This window comes from Pseudophryne corroboree, chromosome 3 (genome assembly GCF_028390025.1).
Source record: "Pseudophryne corroboree isolate aPseCor3 chromosome 3, aPseCor3.hap2, whole genome shotgun sequence".
Taxonomy (NCBI): Eukaryota; Metazoa; Chordata; class Amphibia; order Anura; family Myobatrachidae; genus Pseudophryne; species Pseudophryne corroboree.
Window position 1 is genome coordinate 41,632,947 of NC_086446.1, and position 20,755 is coordinate 41,653,701.

Below are 20,755 nucleotides of genomic sequence, written 5' to 3' on the forward strand. Positions count from 1 at the left end.
AGACCTTACCGTTAAACGGTAGAGACTCCATCGCCTTCTTAGTCAGCATCAGCATTCCATTGATGTATCCACAATGCTCTCCTTGCTGAGACCGATATGGCATTGGCCCTTGACCCCAAAAGGCCAATATCCCTTACAGCTTCTTCTAAATATGCTGCAGCGTCCCTGATGTGACCCAGAGTCAAAAGCACGTTATCCCTGTCTAGGGTATCCATCTCAGGTGACAAGTTATCTGCCCACTTTTCAATAGCGCTACTCACCCATGCCGCAGCAACGGCAGGCCTGAGTAGCGACCCTGTAGTGACATAAATGGATTTTAGTGTATTTTCCTGCTTACGATCCGGAGGATCCTTTAGGGCCGCCGTGTCAGGGGACGGAAGCGCCACCTTTTTGGATAGACGCGATATATCTTTGTCTACCGGGGGGATTGACTCCCACCTTTCCCTGTCCCCAGAGGGGAATGGATATGCCACTGGAATTCTTTTGGGAACATGTATCTTTTTGTCAGGATTTTCCCAAGCCTTTTCAAAAAGTGCGTTCAGTTCATGAGAGGGAGGAAACGTTACCTCAGGTTTCTTTCCTTTAAACATACAGACCCTCGTATCAGGAACAGCAGAGTCCTCAGTGATATGTAGTACTTCTTTTATCGCCACAATCATGTACTGAATACTCTTAGCCAGTTTTGGATGTAATCTGGCATCACTATAATCGACACTGGAATCAGAGTCCGTGTCGGTATCTGTATCTGCTATCTGGGTAAATGCACGTTTCTGTGACCCCGAAGGGGTCTGGGCCTGTGACAAAGCATCTTCCATGGATTTCCTCCATGTCTGGTTCTTAGACTCAGATTTATCAAATCTCTTAGTCAACTTAGTCACATTTGCGTTTAAAACAGTCAACATATTCACCCAATCATCCGTCGGCGGTGCCGACACGGTCACTCTCACATTATTTTCTGTCCCCACTCAAGCCTCCTCCTGGGAAGAGCATTCAGCCTCAGATATGTCGACACACACGTACCGACACCCACAAACACACTGGGAGACAGACCCACAATAAAGTCTGCCAGAGAGACACAGAGAGAGTTCAGCCAGCTCACACCCAGCGCCTATCCCGGTACTGAAGCCAGTAATAAGACTGCCCAAGACCTGCTAGCGCTTTTTATATATATAATTTTAGCACCAAATCACTTGTGCCGCCCCCCCCCCCCTCCCCCCGTTTTGCACCGTTACTTGTAAAGCAGTGTGGAGGTCAGGGCCAGCGTCTCTGCAGCTTCTGTGAAGAGAAAATGGCGCTGGTCAGAGCTGTGGGGGCTAAGCCCCGCCCACTACATGGCGCGCTTCAGTCCCGCTTAAAAAAATCTTTATACTGGCGGAGGTCCCTCAACTAGTGCCTGGGCACTGTTATATCTTATTGCCAGTGCAGTTTGAGGTCCCCCATGCTGCCCAGGGCGCCCCCCCTGCGCCCTGCAGTGCCGTGTTATGTGTGGGAGCATGGCCGCGCTGCGCGGTACCTCAAACGCCGTCACTGAAGTCTTCTGATCTTCTCATACTCACACGGCTTCTGTCTTCTGGCTCTGTGAGGGGGGTGACGGCGCGGCTCCGGGAACAAGCAGCTAGGCGTACCAAGTGATCGAACCCTCTGGAGCTAATGGTGTCCAGTAGCCTAAGAAGCAGACCCCTTGAACTCAGAAGAAGTAGGTCTGCTTCTCTCCCCTCACTCCCGCACTGCAGGGAGCCTGTAGCCAGCAGGTCTCCCTGAAAATAACAAACCTAATAAAAGTATTTTTCTGGGAAACTCTGGAGAGCTCCTCAGTGTGCATCCAGTCTCACTGGGCACAGAATCTAACTGGAGTCTGGAGGAGGGGCATAGAGGGAGGAGCCAGTTCACACCCATTCAAAGTCTTATAGTGTGCCCATGTCTCCTGCGGATCCCGTCTATACCCCATGGTTCTTGAAGCATCCCAAGCATCCTCTAGGACGTATGAGAAAATAGGATTTTGATAACCTACCGGTATATCCTTTTCTCCTAGTCCGTAGAGGATGCTGGGGATGACATCAAGACCATGGGGTATAGATGGTATCAGCAGGAGACATGGGCCCTCTAAAGACTTTTCATTGGGTGTGAACTGGCTCTTCCCTCTATGCCCCTTCTCCAGACCTCAGTTGTAGGAACTGTGCCCAGGGAGACTGACATTTCGAGGAAAAGAATTACTTAACTAGTGGTGAGATATCTACCAACTCACACCCTCAACTCACACCCTCAACTATGCCGCACACATGGCATTCAACATAACACACGCCAGCAGGCATGAACTAATTGCAGCAACATGATGAAACCAATAAAACACAACTTGTGTAACTGTAATAACTAAACTGCAGGTAAAGTACGCACTGGGACGGGCGCCCAGCATCCTCTACAGACTAGGAGAAAAGGATTTACCGGTAGGTTATCAAAATCCTATTTTTTCATACGTCCTAGAGGATGCTGGGGACGACATCAAGACCATGGGGTCTATACCAAAGCTCCAGTACGGGCGGGAGAGTGCGGATGATCCTGCAGCACCGATTGACCAAACTTTGCCAAGGTGTCAAACTTGCAGAACTTAGCAAATGCGTTTGACCCTGACCAAGTAGCTGCTCCGCAAAGTTGTAATGCCGAGACCCCCCCGGGCAGCCGCCCAGGAGGAGAGTGGGCCTTTACCGACGTTGGTAACGGCAATCCAGCCGTAGTATGAGCTTGCTGAATCGTATTTCTAATCCAACGTGCAACAGTCTACTTGGAAGCAGGACAGCCAATCTTGTTGTGATCATACAGGACAAACAGAGCCTCTGTTTTCCGTATATGAGCTGTTCTAGCAACATAGATTTTCAAAGCTCTAACCACATCTAGAGACTTTGAATCAGTGAATGTGTCAGTAACTACTGGCATCACAATAGGTTGGTTTATGTGAAAAGCAGAAACCACCTTTGGAAGAAAATGTTGGCGAGTTCGCATCTCTGCCCTATCTTCATGGAAAATCAGGTAAGGGCTCTTGTGAGACAAGGCCCCCAATTCAGACACCCGCCTTGCGGATGCCAATGCCAAAAGCATCAACACTTTCCAAGTGAGAAACTTCAACTCTATCTTTTGTAGAGGCTCAAACCAATCCGATTGAAGGAACTGCAATACCACGTTAAGGTCCCATGGTGCCACTGGAGGCACGAATGGAGGCTGGATGTGCAGAACCCCTTTCACAAAGGTCTGAACCTCTGGAAGAGAGGCCAATTGTTTTGGAAGAACACTGACAAGGACGAAATCTGGACCTTGATTGATCCCAATCGTAGGCCCGTCTCCACACCATCCTACAAAAAATGGAGAAAACGTCCTAAGTGAAACTCTTCCGTAGGAGCTTTCTTGGATTCACACCAAGACACATATTTTCTCCAAATACGGTGGTAATGTTTTTACGTTACTCCCTTTCTGGACTGAATAAGGGTGGGGATGACCTCCTTAGGAATACCTTCATGGCTAGGATACGGCGCTCAACAGCCATGCCATCAAACGTAGCCGCAGTAAGTCTTGGTACACACACGGCCCCTGCTGCAGCAGGTCCTCCCGAGAAGGAAGAGGATGAGGATCTCCTATGAGTAACTGCTGAAGATCTGGGTACGAAGCCCTTCTTGGCCAGTCTGGGGCAATGAAAATTGCTCGAACCCTTGTCTTTCTTATGATCCTGAGTACTTTTGGGATCAGCGGAAGTGGAGGGAAAACATACACTGACGGAAACACCCACTGGGTCACCAGTGCATCCACTGCTACTGCTTGAGGGTCTCTCGACCTGGAACAGTATCTCTGAAGCTTTTTGTTGAGACGAGACGCCATCATGTTTATTTGAGGAACTCCCCAAAGACTTGTCACCTCTGCGAAGACTTCTTGGTGGAGGCCCCACTCTCCTGGATGGAGATCGTGTCTGCTGAGGAAGTCTGCTTCCCAGTTTTCTACTCCCGGAATGAATATTGCCAACAGAGCTTGTAGATGTTTTTCTGCCCAGCGGAGGATTTTTGTCACCTCTGCCATTGCCGCTCTGCTTTTCGTTCGGCCCTGCCTGTTTATGTATGCGACTGCTGTTACATTGTCCGCCTGGATCTGCACGGGACGGTCTTGAAGAAGATGTACCGCTTGTTGAAGGCCGTTGTAAATGGCTCTTAGCTCCAGAACGTTTATGTGAAGGCAGGCTTCCTGTTGTGACCAACGTCCCTGGAAGTTTTCTCCCTGAGATACTGCTCCCCAGCCTCGGAGACTTGCATCCGTGGTTACTAGGATCCAGTCCTGAATCCCGAACCTGCGTCCCTCTAGCAGGTGAGAGCTGTGCAACCAGCACAGGAGCGAAATCCTGGTTTTTGACGACAGGATTATCTTTCTGTGCATGTGTAGGTGTGACCCCGACCACTTGTCCAACAGGTCCCACTGGAATGCTCTGGCATGGAACCTGCCAAACTGTATGGCCTCGTAGGCCGCCACCATCTTCCCCAATAACCGAATGCACTGATGAATCGACACACTTGATGGTTTCAATATCTGTTTTACCATTTTCTGGATTTCCAGAGCATTTTTCAGCGGAAGAAATACTCTCTGAACTTCTGTGTCCAGAATCATCCCGAGGAAAGACAACCTTGTCGTCGGTTCCAACTGTGACTTTGGGTAATTTATGATCCACCCGTGTTGTTGGGAGTATTGACAGGGAGAGGGATATGTTTTGTAATAACTGCTCCCTGGATCTCGCCTTTATCAGGAGGTCGTCCAGATAAGGGATTATATTGACTCCTTTCTGACGAAGAAGGACCATCATCTCCGCCATCACCTTGGTGAATACCCTCGGCGCCGTGGAGAGACCGAAAGGTAACGTCTGGAATTGGTAATGGCAATCCTGAATCGCGAATCTCAGATAAGCCTGGTGAGGAGGATAAATGGGAACATGCAGGTAAGCATCCTTTATGTCCAACGACACCAAGTAGTCTCCCTCCTCCAGACTGGCAATCACCGCCTGAAGTGATTCCATCTTGAACTTGAACCCTTTCAGGAAGAAATTCAAATCTTTTAGATTTAGGATCGGTCTGACCAAGCCGTCCGGCTTCGGAACAACAAAGAGGCTTGAATAAAAACCCCTCCCTTGTTGTGACAACGGTACCAGGACTATGACCTGGTATTGACATCATTTTTGGATTGCCGCTGTTACTGCTTCTCTCTCTGGCGGAGAAGCTGGCAAGGTCGATTTGAAAAATCGGCATGGGGGAACGTCTTGAAACTCTAGTTTGTATCCCTGGGATACTATTTGCAACACCCAGGGGTCCAGGCCAGACAGAATCCAATCCTGGCTGAAGAGTTTGAGACGTGCCCCCACCCGAGCGGCCTCCCGCAATGGAGTTCCAGCGTCATGCTGGGGATTTGACAGAATTAGGGGTAGACTTTTGCTCTTGGGAACCTGGAGCTGGTGTGGGCTTCTTTCCCCTTCCCCTACCTGCAAAGAAGGGGGAAACTCGTCTTTTTGTATTTATTGGGCCGAAAGGACTGCATTTGCGGGTGATAGGTCTTTTTTGCCGGTGCAGGCGCAGAGGGCAAAAATGTTGACTTACCTGCGGTAGCCGCCGAGACTAACGCATCCAGGCCATCTCCAAATAAGGCCTCACCATTACATGGGAGAGCCTCCATGTTTCTTTTGGAATCTGCATCCGCGTTCCACTGGCGAATCCATAACGCCTGCCTAGCCGATACTGCCATGGTAGCGGCTTGCGAACTCAAGAGTCCAATATCCTTCATTGCTTCCAGCATGTAGGCGGCAGCGTCCTTTATATTCCCTAACTTAAGGAGTATCTCATCTTTATCAATCGTGTTAATTTCCGATGACACGCTTTCTGACCATTTTTCAATAGCGCGACTCACCCATGCGCAGGCAATAGTGGGCCTGAGCAGTGTTCCATTGGTAACACAAATGGATTTCAATGTCGTTTCCATTTTGCGGTCTGACGGCTCTTTAAGAGAAGCCGTGCCAGGAGCAGGGAGAATTACCTTCTTTGTCAAACTGGAAAGTGCACTGTCTAACACAGGGGCTGACTCTCATTTTTTCCTGTCTTCAAACGGGAAAGGATAAGCTCTGTGAATCCTTTTGGGAATACGACATTTTTTTATCAGGATTCACCCACATCCCTTCAAACAGAGCATTTAGTTTGTGTGAAGGAGGGAATGTGACTTTGGATTTCTTTTCCTTACATAAATAAGCTTTCTCCTGAGGTACAGGAGTGCTTTCTGTAACCTCCAACACGTCCCTTATAGCCACAATCATATATTGTATACTTTTTGCCAATTTATGATCTATCTCTCTGGATTCACTATTGTCGACACAAGAATCAGAATCCGTGTCGGTATCAGTGTTTACAACATTTGCAAATGGTCTCTTATGTGACCCAGAGGGACCGCCCACATCAGGAATAACAGCATCCTCAAAAAACACATCTTCCACAGATTTTCTCCAGCATGCAGCCTTAGATTCAAACTTATCCAATCTAAGGTTAATCAGATGCATACTGTCACGTAGCTCTTTCACCCATACAGGCTCTTTGTGTGCCGGTAGCGCCACCACATTACAACTCTGTGTCCCTAAAATGGCTTCCTCCGGGGAGGAACTCCCTGCCTCAGACATGCCTCACACGTGTACACCACACTCATAGACACACTGGGACTTATTTTGGGGACAGACCCACAGTAAAATCTGTCAGGGGGACACAGGATGGGAGCAGCCAGTTCACAAACCCAGCGCCAGTATTGCCTGTGAACACAGTATGTCCACAGCCCAAAGCGCTTTTAAATAGTAATATACACTATCAAATGCACCACAATCGCATTGTGCCCCGCCAATATAGCACCCTGTACTTGTCAGAAGTGGAGGAGAGGACCAGCGTGTTCTCTGCAGCCTGAGGAGAGAGAGAAAATGGCACTGAGTAGTGTGCTGGCTCCCTGAGGAAGAAGCTCCGCCCCCACAATGGCGCGTCCTTACACTCAGTATATTGACTTATTATTTATACTGGCGGGGGTAGGGCTGTGCCAGCGACATCTTATGTCCCCTTTTAGCCAGTTTGAGGTATTTTTCTTGCTGCCCAGGGCGCCCCCCCCCCCCCCCCCGCGCCCTGCAGTGCTTGTGTGTGTGGGCAGCAATGGCGCGCTGCGCTCCCGCCAGCCTCGCTGTACCTCAGCCGTCACTTTACTTGATTGAAGATCTATCTTCTTACACTCACCTGTCTTCTGACTTCTGGCTCTGTGAGGAGGGTGACGGCGTGCTGTGGGAGTGAGCATCTAGACACAGCTAGCGGTCAGTTCCCTTCAGGAGCTAATGGCGTCCTGTCAGCCAGAAGCAGAGCATTGAAACTCTGAGGAAGTTGGTTCTGCTTCTGCCCTCTCAGTTCCACGAAGCAGGGAGTCTGATGCCAGCAGTTCTCCCTGAAAATAAGAAACCTAACATAAGTCTTTTCAGAGAAACTCAGTAGTGCTCCTCAGAGTGCATCCAGTCGACCTGGGCACATTTCTAAAACTCTCACCCAATGAAAAGTCATGTCTCCTGCGGATCCCGTCTATACCCCATGGTCTTGATGATGTCCCCAGCATCCTCTAGGACGTATGAGAAAATAGGATTTTGGTACCTACCGGTAAATCCTTTTCTCCTAGTCCGTAGAGGATGCTGGGGACTCCAAAAGGACCATGGGGTATAGACGAAACCGCAGGAGCTTGGGCACACTATAAAGACTTAAACTGGGTGTGAACTGGCTTCTCCCTCTATGCTCCTCCCTCAGACCTCAGTTAGAAAACTGTGCCCAGGAGAGATGGACATTTCGAGGAAAGAATTTATAATTTACATACAGTGAGTGTTATACCAGCTCACACCACGAACATACCGCAAGACATGGCCTTCAACAGAATACCAGCCCACGGTATGGAAAACATACAGCCATATGCTGAGAGAATATGTAACACAACCTGTGTGTCAATCCAACCAATAACAAGAACCACATGCCATGGCATGAACAACGTCAGCGATAGCCTGACAGAGAAGAAATACCACAAGGCGCAACCAAAATCAATAACTGCAGACACAGTACGCACTGGGACGGGCGCCCAGCATCCTCTATGGACTAGGAGAAAAGGATTTACCGGTAGGTACCAAAATCCTATTTTCTCTTACGTCCTAGAGGATGCTGGGGACTCCAAAAGGACCATGGGGTCTATACCAAAGCTCCAGAACGGGCGGGAGAGTGCAGACGACTCTGCAGCACCGATTGAGCAAACATGAGGTCCTCATCAACCAGCGTATCAAACTGGAAGAGCTTAACAAAGGTGTTTGAAACCCAAGCAAGTAGCCGCTCGGCAAAGTGAAACCGCAGAGACATTTCGGGCATTCGCCCAATAAAAAACCCACCTACCTAGTAGAATGGGTGTCCCCCTACTTCGGTCGCGGCAAACCCAGCCGTAGAACTAACACGCCGAATCGTATCATAGATCCAATGCGCAACAGACTGCAGAGACGCAGGCGCCCCAAGCACGCTGGGAGCATACGGACAACCAGAGCCTCTGTTACCTCAAACTGAGCCCAATGGTCGACATAAATCCTCAAAGCCCTGACTACATCTAGAGACCTTGAATCAGCCCATGCTGAAGTTACCACAGGCATCAAAATAGGCAGATTTTCGATAAACCCTGAAAACCTTTTTGACAGAACTACTTTTCGAGTACTCAAATCTTTCCACTTGGAAGATCAAACATTGACTCTTGTGAGACAAAGCCGCTACTTCCGACAACCGCCTCGCAGTTTCCCAAAGGGCAATCGCATGACCACTCTCCCAGAGAGAAAATTTAACACAACCTTTAATAAAGGTTCCACTCAGTGAGACACAAGAAACGCAACACCACGTCAAGATCCCACTGTACCAATAGGGACACAAATGGAGGTGGGACGTGCAGTATTCCACTCACGAAAGTCTGAACTTCCGGAAAGGTGGCCCAAACTTTTTTTTTAAAGAAAATGTATAAGGCCAAACTGCCCTGAAGCCCAAATACGGTAGTAAGGCTTTGCAGTTACTTCTTTCTAGCCTGAAGAAGGGTGGAATTGACCTCACTGGGAAACCCCAGTCGGACTAGGAGATGACGTTCAAACGTCACGCCGTCAAACGCAGCCGCAGTAATTCTTGATACATGCCCGGAGCCTGTTGTAACAGTTCCCCCCGAAGAGGAAAATGCCAGGGATCCTATATGAACAAATCTTGAAGAACTGTATACCCCGCTCTCCTTGGCTAGACCGGAACAATGAGAGTCGCTGGAACCTCCGTTCTTCTTACGTTTATCACCTTCAGCAGAGTGAAAGCGGAGGAGACACATATACCGACTGAAAACACCCAAAGTGTCACCAGGTCGTCCCCTGCTATAGCTTGAGTGATCCTTGACCTAAAATCCTAATCCTGAGGTCCCTCGTTGAAGTGAGACGGCAACACGTCCACATGAGACACTCCTCAAAGACCTGTCACTTCTGTGAAATTTCTCGATGACGACAGTTTTTCTCCCGGAAGGAGAGCGCATCTGAAGAGGAAATCTATTTCTCCTTCGTTTACGACCGGAACGAAGAATGCTAATATAACATTTACCAGTCTTTCCACACGGCGGCAAACAATTTCAGCTTCTGCCATTGCCGCTTTGTTCCTAGTACCGCCCCAGCGACTTAGTCACGCCACTGCTGTCAAGTCATCCAACAGAATTAATACGGGCAAATCGCGAAGAATATGTTCGTTGAAACCTGCTCTTAAGTCAAGAAAACTTAATGTAGACAAGCTTCGCAGCTTGACCGTTTTCCTCTGTAAATACTGCCCATGTAAGAACTGCTCACCAGCCCTGGAGATCTGCATACATAGACACCCGGATCTAATCCTGGATCCCAAGCCTTCGTCCCTCTAGGAGACAAGAACTGAGCAGACACCACAGGAGTGATATCCTGGCCATTAGAACAATATACCGGTGCCTGCGGCGGTGAGACCCAGACCACCTTCCCAACAGGTCCCATGAAAACCACTCTGGTAGTCAACCTGCTCACCGAAAAAAAAACCTCCTAGGCCGCACCCAATGTCTTTATCAACGTAACAAATTGATGAAGTGGCACTACAAATCTGATCCGACTCAAGATCCTCAGACCTCTTTTCCACAGGAAAACACCAAACTTCAACCGTTCAGTATCTACCCTGATACCACCTCCGACATCTGCGCCATTGGGAACAACAGCCCATCCCTGTGTTGAAAACAGTCAGAGAGAAACATCGATTTGCACCACTTGTTTCTTGACCTCGCCCCACTCAGGCGAACATCTCAGTATAGAAATAACAATGGCTCCTACTATTGAAAGAAAACCATCATACTACCATCACTCCCGTGAAATGGCCAAGACCATCCTGGCTATCCCTCTAGGAAATCTGAATGCGTAGAACAACACGTCAAACTTTTTTTTTTCTTTTTTTTTTAACATAACCGGGACAGGAGGACAAGGCCCTGAACCTGACGCACCCCTGGTACGGCGTTGCGTACTACCTCCCCTTCCAGAGGGGAGACGGTGAAATCCCTTAGAAAACCAGTGAGGGCAAACATCAGTAACTCCAGAACGTCCCCCTTTGGATTCTATAAGTAATTTACCAGTCCTAGGGTATTCGTGGACCAACTGAAAGTAGTACTGAGACCTCACCGGAGCAGGGTCCCTCCACATAGACTCTGCGACTTGTGGTGTATGTGGTAGAAATAGAAACGACATCCACATCCGCGAACCCAACAAGGCTGCAGAACTCTTACCTTTTCACCTTTCACAGGCTGCACAGAAAGGGAAAAACAAAAAACTGTATTTAACCGATTAAAAAGACTGCATCCCTCAAAGGAATGCGTCACTAACTGTTGCCAGGGAATCTAACTCCCGAAGTTAGACTTACTAGGAATATCCACCGAGATTAGCTGAAATGAGGTATCCCCCCAATCAGCGGTACACCATCCCAGAGAAAAACTCCAGTAACTCACAGAGTCAGGCTCCTCAGTCCCCCGGCCACACTAACTGTATACATACGGCAGCCTGCCGCAAATTTATAGAGAGGATCCAACATAAGGAACCACCCTTCTCTCTTTAGGGTAAATCAATTTAATGACCTACCGAACACAAACACTCCCTCATGTGTCTGCAATGCAAAAACCCACAGCATAGTAAAATAATCATATCACTTAGCTTTCCTGTATACGATCCATTGAGACAGGGCCCCGTGTCGACCAGTCGTTGACTTTCACAATATTCCATCCGTGGCGGAAAAAGAATAACCCTTCTGACTTCAGGAGAGGGTGTGAGACACAGCCGACCTAGAGTTTTATCAACAGAGCGACCAGCACATGAGAAGGAATACCATTACACCAGTATTCATCAGAATCAGCATATGAACATACATATTGCAATACACATATAGCCACATATCCTATATATATATATATATATATATATATATATCATACAAATAAGCGGGAAAACCCAGAGCCTTCGGGGTCCCCCGTGACATTAATGTGTTCTGGACGTGTATGACCATGTACTGAAAAGCCCCAGTTGTGGATCTACCAGGAAGCATTATAGTTGACAGAAACCCCCAGTATTCGTCGACAGCAGGGATTAGGAACCAGGGAAAATTACCATCTTGCGACCCCAAGGGGTCCGAGGGAAGTAACGTACAACTTTATATACACAGGTATAAGTCATATACAGCATGTCCAGTTACCCCCGGTGACAACAGTTGGTGCCGACAGGGCCACCCACATACCATTGTGTCTCCCATAAATATTAACTTCTTATTTGTAGCAAGTACCCACGTGCGTCGGCGATGCCGACAGTGAACCCCATAGGTGTTTATAACTGAACACTCACGCCCATCGACACAAGTGTCCTAAATGGGTATAACTGACAGGAAGCACACAAACTACACACAAGAATGATCTGCCTGCCCATTCCTCACTCAAAACACACTATATAGGAACTAATGCTGCTCAGGGCGCCCCGTGCGCCCCGCACCCAAGCCAACCCTTCAGCTTGTCGGAGCACCGGCGCGCAGCGCACCCGCAGGCCGCCAATGGCGGGGGTAACGGCCGCGGCGTCCGTGGATTGTACCTTCTTTCTCCCCGCTTAGTAATTGCCGCCCAGGGCGCTCCCCCCCAGCGCCCTGCACCCATGGAAGCCGGCGGCGCTGGGGAAATGGCGCGTAGTGCGCTATAAGCCGCTGGCGGGGGTCTGGGACACGGAGCCCCAGACCCTCAACCGTACCGCAATACAGTGCGTTTAGCAAAACCTGAAACTTGCTGCCCAGGGCGCTCCCCCCCCCAGCACCCGTGGAAGCAGGCGGCGGGGGATTAAAGGCGTGCAGCGCTGTAGCATGCTGGCGTGGGTATGAGACACGGTGCAAAGGCACCGAAACAGCTTTCACTGCCAGCCTTACCAAGACATCAGTAACATGCTGCCCAGGGCGCTGGGGGGGGTGATACCGCAGCAGCATTACAAACATCTATAGCTGCCTTAAGCTACAAATGGAGCCACTTCTATCCTGGCCTGCCCTGGGACAATCAAACCCTGTCTCTTCTCTGCATTGTCACAGAGACCGCAGATATGCTAATAAATATTAGCCCCTTACAGAAACCAAGATAACGTGACTCATATATGGAATCTTGTTCCTAACCAGGTACTGAACGTTTCCAGTACCCTAGCCCAAACAGCTATTTGCTTTCATGCCAGCTGAAAATCCGGGCTGGCCTTAAACTGATGTAGAGGCCATTGTAACAAATATGCATATTTAAAAGACATTTTTAAAGACAGTACCCAGCTGGAAAAGGAAAAAAAAACAGATATCCCATTTAGTGAGATTTCTATTTTATTTGGGTGCCACCCAACTCTTTCCCCTGGTGCCCCCGTCAGGAGGTCCTATCTTATTCTGGGATTTTCCACAAAAAATGCCTTATACAACCTAGGCTCTGCTGCCTCCAAGGACAGCTAGCCCCCACTGCTCCATAATAACAGTTTACTTACTGAGTAAATATCTTTTACCTTGTATGCTGAAGTATAGAGCTTTCACCGTGTGATGAATTATCTGTGTAGCCTGTGAAGTGGATGCTTTATTTGTGTTCGGTTCTCAGCTTGCTTTACTCTGAAAAGCTGTAGGGGACATACCGTATGAAGAGAGCTGCATTTGTAAAAAAAAAAAAAAAATCAAGTTAAACCTAGACAATCTGCCTAGGTCAGAGAGGATAATACAGTTCATGCAAACAACATATGTATATGAGTATTGGTTACTGTAAATGCAACCTCTTAACTTGCCGCTCTAAGACATGCTAACATCTAGCACCTTCACAGAGTTATACACTATTTATGACTGTAATCACAATACCTCTGAAAGTGATATCAAACTGACCCTCCAGAGACAGTACCCACATCAGTACTCAGGTCAAAAAAGAACCACTGACAATATTATAACAAAGTCAGTAATCAAAACTAGCAGTCAGTCATAAATGTAATCTATAAATTAGACATATGAGCATATCATCAACTACAAACACATTTCAAAGTATGTAGGGGTACATATTACTGAATTCTGTTCTATTCAGACGATAATGTATTCAGAACGCAAAAGTGAAGAAAACCACAGTAAGTACACAGACTCATATGCAACAGGCACTAAGCTTAACTATTCACACTGACAAGTAGATAGAATTGTAGTGCTGTATAGCCCGCACTCAGTAGAGTGGGATACAGGGAGACTCACCTCACTTCCAGGCTCGATCAATACGTTAACAAACGCTGAGTGGAACCAGACGCTACCAGTGTACACCGACGTTCCGGGATTACAGCGAACACAGACGCACTGTGCACACAGACGCTCCGGGTCTATACAGATACACTAACCGGGTCTCCACACGGTAGCGTTTTAGTGAACACAGAAGCAGCAGCCTAAGCTGCGACCGAGACCATTCATGGTAGCGTTTGAGACACGCAGAAACTGGTCATGAACCGGGGGAGGGGCGACCAGGAGAGCGTCTGACTCCCCACTGCTGACATCACCCCAGGGATCGCAGCCTCATCCTAATCCTGGCACCTATTATCCCTAAGGCCTAGCGCTGGAGCACCCGTGGTGGTGGCGCAACAGCTACTGTTTGGTAGTTTCCCCCAATACAGTGCGGCTGTGTCCGTATTACCCTAGTAAGCGGCACCGATGCCTTACCTTCTCCCCGTGCTACGGCCACAGCCTGGTAACGTCTGCTGGACCTGCTAGAATATCCGACACAGTCGCCCGCCGAGACAGCACTGTACACGTGGGTAAGCGTTGTTGCGACCCGACGAAGAGTTGTTGGAGCGACTCTTTCCAATATGCGTGTAAGACGCTGTTAAGAAAGATCGCTCAAAACATAGTAAGACTATAAAAATAAAATAATAAAGCTTAGGGCTGCCTAGAACAGCAGCCCTGTGACCATGGTCCGACTCCTGCCGCACCAAATCAAAAACTGATTTGCCTCAGCTAGTGGGCGGGATATATGGACGAGCCCGTTGCATCCTGGGATGACTGAAAGCTTGTGATCGTTTGGTGCCAATCCGCTATCACTCCATCATATCCCATTGTTATCCTGTGGATAACCTGTGGACCCTGCCGGAGAAATACCAAAGTAGATCCTGTGGATCACTGTGGACCCTGATAGAGAAATATTAGTTAACAAACAAAAGGAAGACAGAAGTAGTGTTTACAATAAGACAGCAGTATATAATGTCACTATGTGGGAGCTCTACACTTACTTATACCACTTGTACTGACTATATCACTCACCTAAACATGATATACACGTAGCGACCGTACATCATACAGACACTGCAGGGTCACTGCATCTCATGTGCTCCTATTGTATGGGGACCGTACATCATACAGACGCTGCAGGGTCACTACATCTCATGTGCTCCAATTGTGAGGGGACCGTACATCACACAGACACTGCAGGGTCACTGCATCTCATGTGCTCCTATTGTGAGGGGACCGTACATCACACAGACACTGCAGGGTCACTGCATCTCATGTGCTTCTACTGTGAGGGGACCGTACATCATACAGACACTGCAGGGTCACTACATCTCATGTGCTCCTATTGTGAGGAGACCGTACATCACACAGACGCTGCAGGGTCACTACATCTCATGTTCTCCTATTGTGAGGGGACCGTACATCACACAGACACTGCAGGGTCACTGCATCTCATGTGCTCCTATTGTATGGGGACCGTATATCATACAGACGCTGCAGGGTCACTACATCTCATGTGCTCCAATTGTGAGGGGACCGTACATCACACAGACACTGCAGGGTCACTGCATCTCATGTGCTCCTATTGTGAGGGGACCGTACATCACACAGACACTGCAGGGTCACTGCATCTCATGTGCTCCTACTGTGAGGGGACCGTACATCATACAGACACTGCAGGGTCACTACATCTCATGTGCTCCTATTGTGAGGAGACCGTACATCATACAGACGCTGCAGGGTCACTACATCTCATGTTCTCCTATTGTGAGGGGACCGTACATCATACAGACGCTGCAGGGTCACTACATCTCATGTGCTCCTATTGTGAGGAGACCGTACATCATACAGACGCTGCAGGGTCACTACATCTCATGTGCTCCTATTGTGAGGAGACCGTACATCATACAGACGCTGCAGGGTCACTACATCTCATGTGCTCCTATTGTGAGGAGACCGTACATCATACAGACGCTGCAGGGTCACTACATCTCATGTTCTCCTATTGTGAGGGGACCGTACATCACACAGACACTGCAGGGTCACTGCATCTCATGTGCTCCTATTGTATGGGGACCGTACATCATACAGACACTGCAGGGTCACTGCATCTCATGTGCTCCTATTGTGAGGGGACCGTACATCATACAGACGCTGCAGGGTCACTACATCTCATGTGCTCCTATTGTGAGGGGACCGTTCATCATATAGACACTGCAGGGTCACTACATCTCATGTGCTATTGTGAGGGGACCGTTCATCATACAGACACTGCAGGGTCACTGCATCTCATGTGCTCCTATTGTGAGGGGACCGTACATCATACAGACACTGCAGGGTCACTGCATCTCATGTGCTCCTATTGTGAGGAGACCGTACATCATACAGACACTGCAGGGTCACTACATCTCATGTGCTCCTATTGTGAGGGGACCGTACATCATACAGACGCTGCAGGGTCACTACATCTCATGTGCTCCTATTGTGAGGAGACCGTACATCATACAGACGCTGCAGGGTCACTACATCTCATGTGCTCCTATTGTGAGGAGACCGTACACCATACAGACGCTGCAGGGTCACTACATCTCATGTGCTCCTATTGTGAGGGGACCGTACATCATACAGACACTGCCGGGTCACTGCATCTCATGTGCTCCTACTGTGAGGGGACCGTACATCATACAGACACTGCCGGGTCACTGCATCTCATGTGCTCCTATTGTGAGGGGACTGTACATCATATAGACACTGCAGGGTCACTGCATCTCATGTGCTCCTATTGTGAGGGGACCGTACATCATACAGACACTGCAGGGTCACTGCATCTCATGTGCTCCTATTGTGAGGGGACTGTACATCATACAGACGCTGCAGGGTCACTACATCTCATGTGCTTCTATTGTGAGGGGACCGTTCATCATATAGACACTGCAGGGTCACTACATCTCATGTGCTCCTATTGTGAGGAGACCGTACATCATACAGACGCTGCAGGGTCACTACATCTCATGTGCTCCTATTGTGAGGAGACCGTACATCATACAGACGCTGCAGGGTCACTACATCTCATGTGCTCCTATTGTGAGGAGACCGTACATCATACAGACGCTGCAGGGTCACTACATCTCATGTTCTCCTATTGTGAGGGGACCGTACATCACACAGACACTGCAGGGTCACTGCATCTCATGTGCTCCTATTGTATGGGGACCGTACATCATACAGACACTGCAGGGTCACTGCATCTCATGTGCTCCTATTGTGAGGGGACCGTACATCATACAGACGCTGCAGGGTCACTACATCTCATGTGCTCCTATTGTGAGGGGACCGTTCATCATATAGACACTGCAGGGTCACTACATCTCATGTGCTATTGTGAGGGGACCGTTCATCATACAGACACTGCAGGGTCACTGCATCTCATGTGCTCCTATTGTGAGGGGACCGTACATCATACAGACACTGCAGGGTCACTGCATCTCATGTGCTCCTATTGTGAGGAGACCGTACATCATACACACACTGCAGGGTCACTACATCTCATGTGCTCCTATTGTGAGGTGACCGTACATCATACAGACGCTGCAGGGTCACTACATCTCATGTGCTCCTATTGTGAGGAGACCGTACATCATACAGACGCTGCAGGGTCACTACATCTCATGTGCTCCTATTGTGAGGAGACCGTACATCATACAGACGCTGCAGGGTCACTACATCTCATGTGCTCCTATTGTGAGGGGACCGTACATCATACAGACACTGCAGGGTCACTGCATCTCATGTGCTCCTACTGTGAGGGGACCGTACATCATACAGACACTGCCGGGTCACTGCATCTCATGTGCTCCTATTGTGAGGGGACTGTACATCATATAGACACTGCAGGGTCACTGCATCTCATGTGCTCCTATTGTGAGGGGACCGTACATCATACAGACGCTGCAGGGTCACTGCATCTCATGTGCTCCTATTGTGAGGGGACCGTACATCATACAGACGCTGCAGGGTCACTACATCTCATGTGCTTCTATTGTGAGGGGACCGTTCATCATATAGACACTGCAGGGTCACTACATCTCATGTGCTCCTATTGTGAGGGGACCGTACATCATACAGACGCTGCAGGGTCACTACATCTCATGTGCTCCTATTGTGAGGAGACCGTACATCATACAGACGCTGCAGGGTCACTACATCTCATGTGCTCCTATTGTGAGGGGACCGTACATCATACAGACACTGCAGGGTCACTGCATCTCATGTGCTCCTATTGTGAGGGGACCGTACATGATACAGACCCTGCAGGGTCACTGCATCTCACGTGCTCCTATTGTGAGGGGACCGTACATCATACAGACGCTGCAGGGTCACTACATCTCATGTGCTCCTATTGTGAGGGGACCGTTCATCATATAGACACAGCAGGGTCACTACATCTCATGTGCTCCTATTATGAGGGGACCGTACATCATACAGACACAGCAGGGTCACATCTCATATGCTCCTATAGTGAGGGGACTGTACATCATACAGACACTGCAGGGTCACTACATCTCATGTGCTCCTATGTGAGGGGACCGTACATCATACAGACACTGCAGGGTCACTACATCTCATGTGCTCCTATTGTGAGGGGACCGTACATCATACAGACACTGCAGGGTCACTACATCTCATATGCTCCTATAGTGAGGGGACTGTACATCATACAGACACTGCAGGGTCACTGCATCTCATGTGCTCCTATTGTGAGGGGACCGTACATCATACAGACACTGCAGGGTCACTACATCTCATGTGCTCCTATTGTGAGAGGACCGTACATCATACAGACACTGCAGGGTCACTGCATCTCATGTGCTCCTATTGTGAGGGGAACGTACATCATACAGACGCTGCAGGGTCACTGCATCTCATGTGCTCCTATTGTGAGGGGACTGTACATCATACAGACGCTGCAGGGTCACTGCATCTCATGTGCTCCTATTGTGAGGGGACTGTACATCATACAGACACTGCAGGGTCACTGCATCTCATGTGCTCCTATAGTGAGGGGACCGTACATCATACAGACACTGCAGGGTCACTGCATCTCATGTGCTTCTATTGTGAGGGGACCGTACATCATACAGACACTGCAGGGTCACTACATCTCATGTGCTCCTATTGTGAGGGGACCGTACATTATACACTCTTGTGTAAAGTGATTTCCATGTATGTAGGTGTTAACCTTGGTACAAAACCCTTTGCTGTCAGCATATCCTGGGTTACATTACTGGAGCACTGACAGATAAAGGGCGCTCAGTCACAGCACAGTGTCCCCCTATCCCGGTTTCTGTATTTTGTCAGAAGTATATAAACACACACATACATACACTTTGTGAATTTTTAGCAAATTAAAAACCTAAACTCGGAGCGCTGTAATAATAGCGTAATATGACATGGTATTATTTTGTGGCTAAGCCTCTTACCCATGAAGCCACGCCCCTGCATTTTGGTTGTGCGTGCACTGGCCCTGTCTTAAATATTAGGGGGGGGGGAGCCGATGCCGTTTCTTGCGCACAGCGCTCAAATGTCTAGTTACGGCACTGATATATACTGTATACTTAGTGAATTGTTGGCAACAAAGAACTAGACTCTGATATCTGTTTTCTGAGACTGTGAAAATGAAGGTCTCTCAGAATTGCTCCTAGTTGAGGCCATTATCTCCGGTGGGAGCATTGGGATCATTATCTCAGGCTGGGGTCACCGTCTGTCTGATGCGTCTCCGCTGTGAGAGCTTCAAGTGTCAGACTGACCCTAGAATTAGATCTAGAATATAATGTAATATTATAACAGTCAGGCTGACGGGACTACACAGACACAGAGCCGAGAGCGCCCCGTTATAGCTGGGACTGGCTCCCTCACTGATTCCCTGACAAAGGCAAAACGCGTGGTGCCAGGACAATAGGAGGTCATGTGCGCACACCACACAGCACGCCTCCGCCACCCTCACTGCTATAACGTGGGGCATGCTCTGCTTTATTTCTGCCTCCTGACATGGAGCCATAACCCCCGCACTGCCCCCACTGCAATCCCCTATTGGAGCCACAGTTTTATATATACATATATATATATATATATATATATATATATATATATATATATATATATATATAAATATATATATTTTTTAGCCGTAATATAAGGGCACGACCGTGCCATTATAATATATAGAGGGTAATGCCTGCGCTCACTGAGAGGCGGATGTGTGACACGTGATATACAGAACACCACAGGCCGCTCCCCCTGTATAATAATTATAACAACAGGACACTACAGGCCACTCCGCCTGTATAATAATAATAATAGGACACCAAAGGCTGCTCTCCCTGTATAATAATAATAACAGGACACTGCAGGACACTCCGCCTGTATAATAATAATAATAACAGAAAACTACAGGACACTCCGCCTGTATAATAATGACAGGACACCACAGGCTGCTCCCCCTGTATAGTAGGACCCCATTACCTGCTTTTGCGGACGACTGACTCCCGCTCGAGGGAAACCCGGAAGTTGCCGCGAAAGAAAAAAACTCTCTTCCTGTGTGTGGAACGCAGCGGCCGAAAGTGGGATGGAACGCACAGCCCGGAAGTGAGGTGTGATTGGCATGGGAACACAAGCTGCTTCCTCCTCAGTAACCGGCCACACTAACGTTCATATCCCCGCCCCCGGCCCCTCCTCCAGCCCCGCCCCTGGGCTCAGCACAGGGAGAGGGCGCGGGTCCCGCACATGGCAGTGTGACAGGCGCTGGGGGCAGGCAGGGAGGTGTGAGAGAGGGCGGGTACCCGTGCAGCTGCTGCAGGACACAGAGCAAGGGCTGCATAGGTGCAATGCTTTCTGTGTGT

General features: G+C 48.8%; 1 long non-coding RNA gene across 1 annotated transcript in view; it reads right to left on the minus strand.

Moving 5' to 3' along the window:
* LOC135057469 (uncharacterized) overlaps positions 1-20,465 on the minus strand; it is a 53,077-nt gene extending 32,612 nt beyond the window's left edge. Inside the window, exons 1-2 of the long non-coding RNA XR_010244142.1 lie at positions 20,379-20,465; positions 13,121-13,256 (exon numbers count right to left, since the gene is read on the minus strand). This is a non-coding gene — a long non-coding RNA (uncharacterized LOC135057469). The remainder of the gene's footprint in view (positions 1-13,120; positions 13,257-20,378) is intronic.
* Positions 20,466-20,755: the final 290 nt, after the last annotated feature.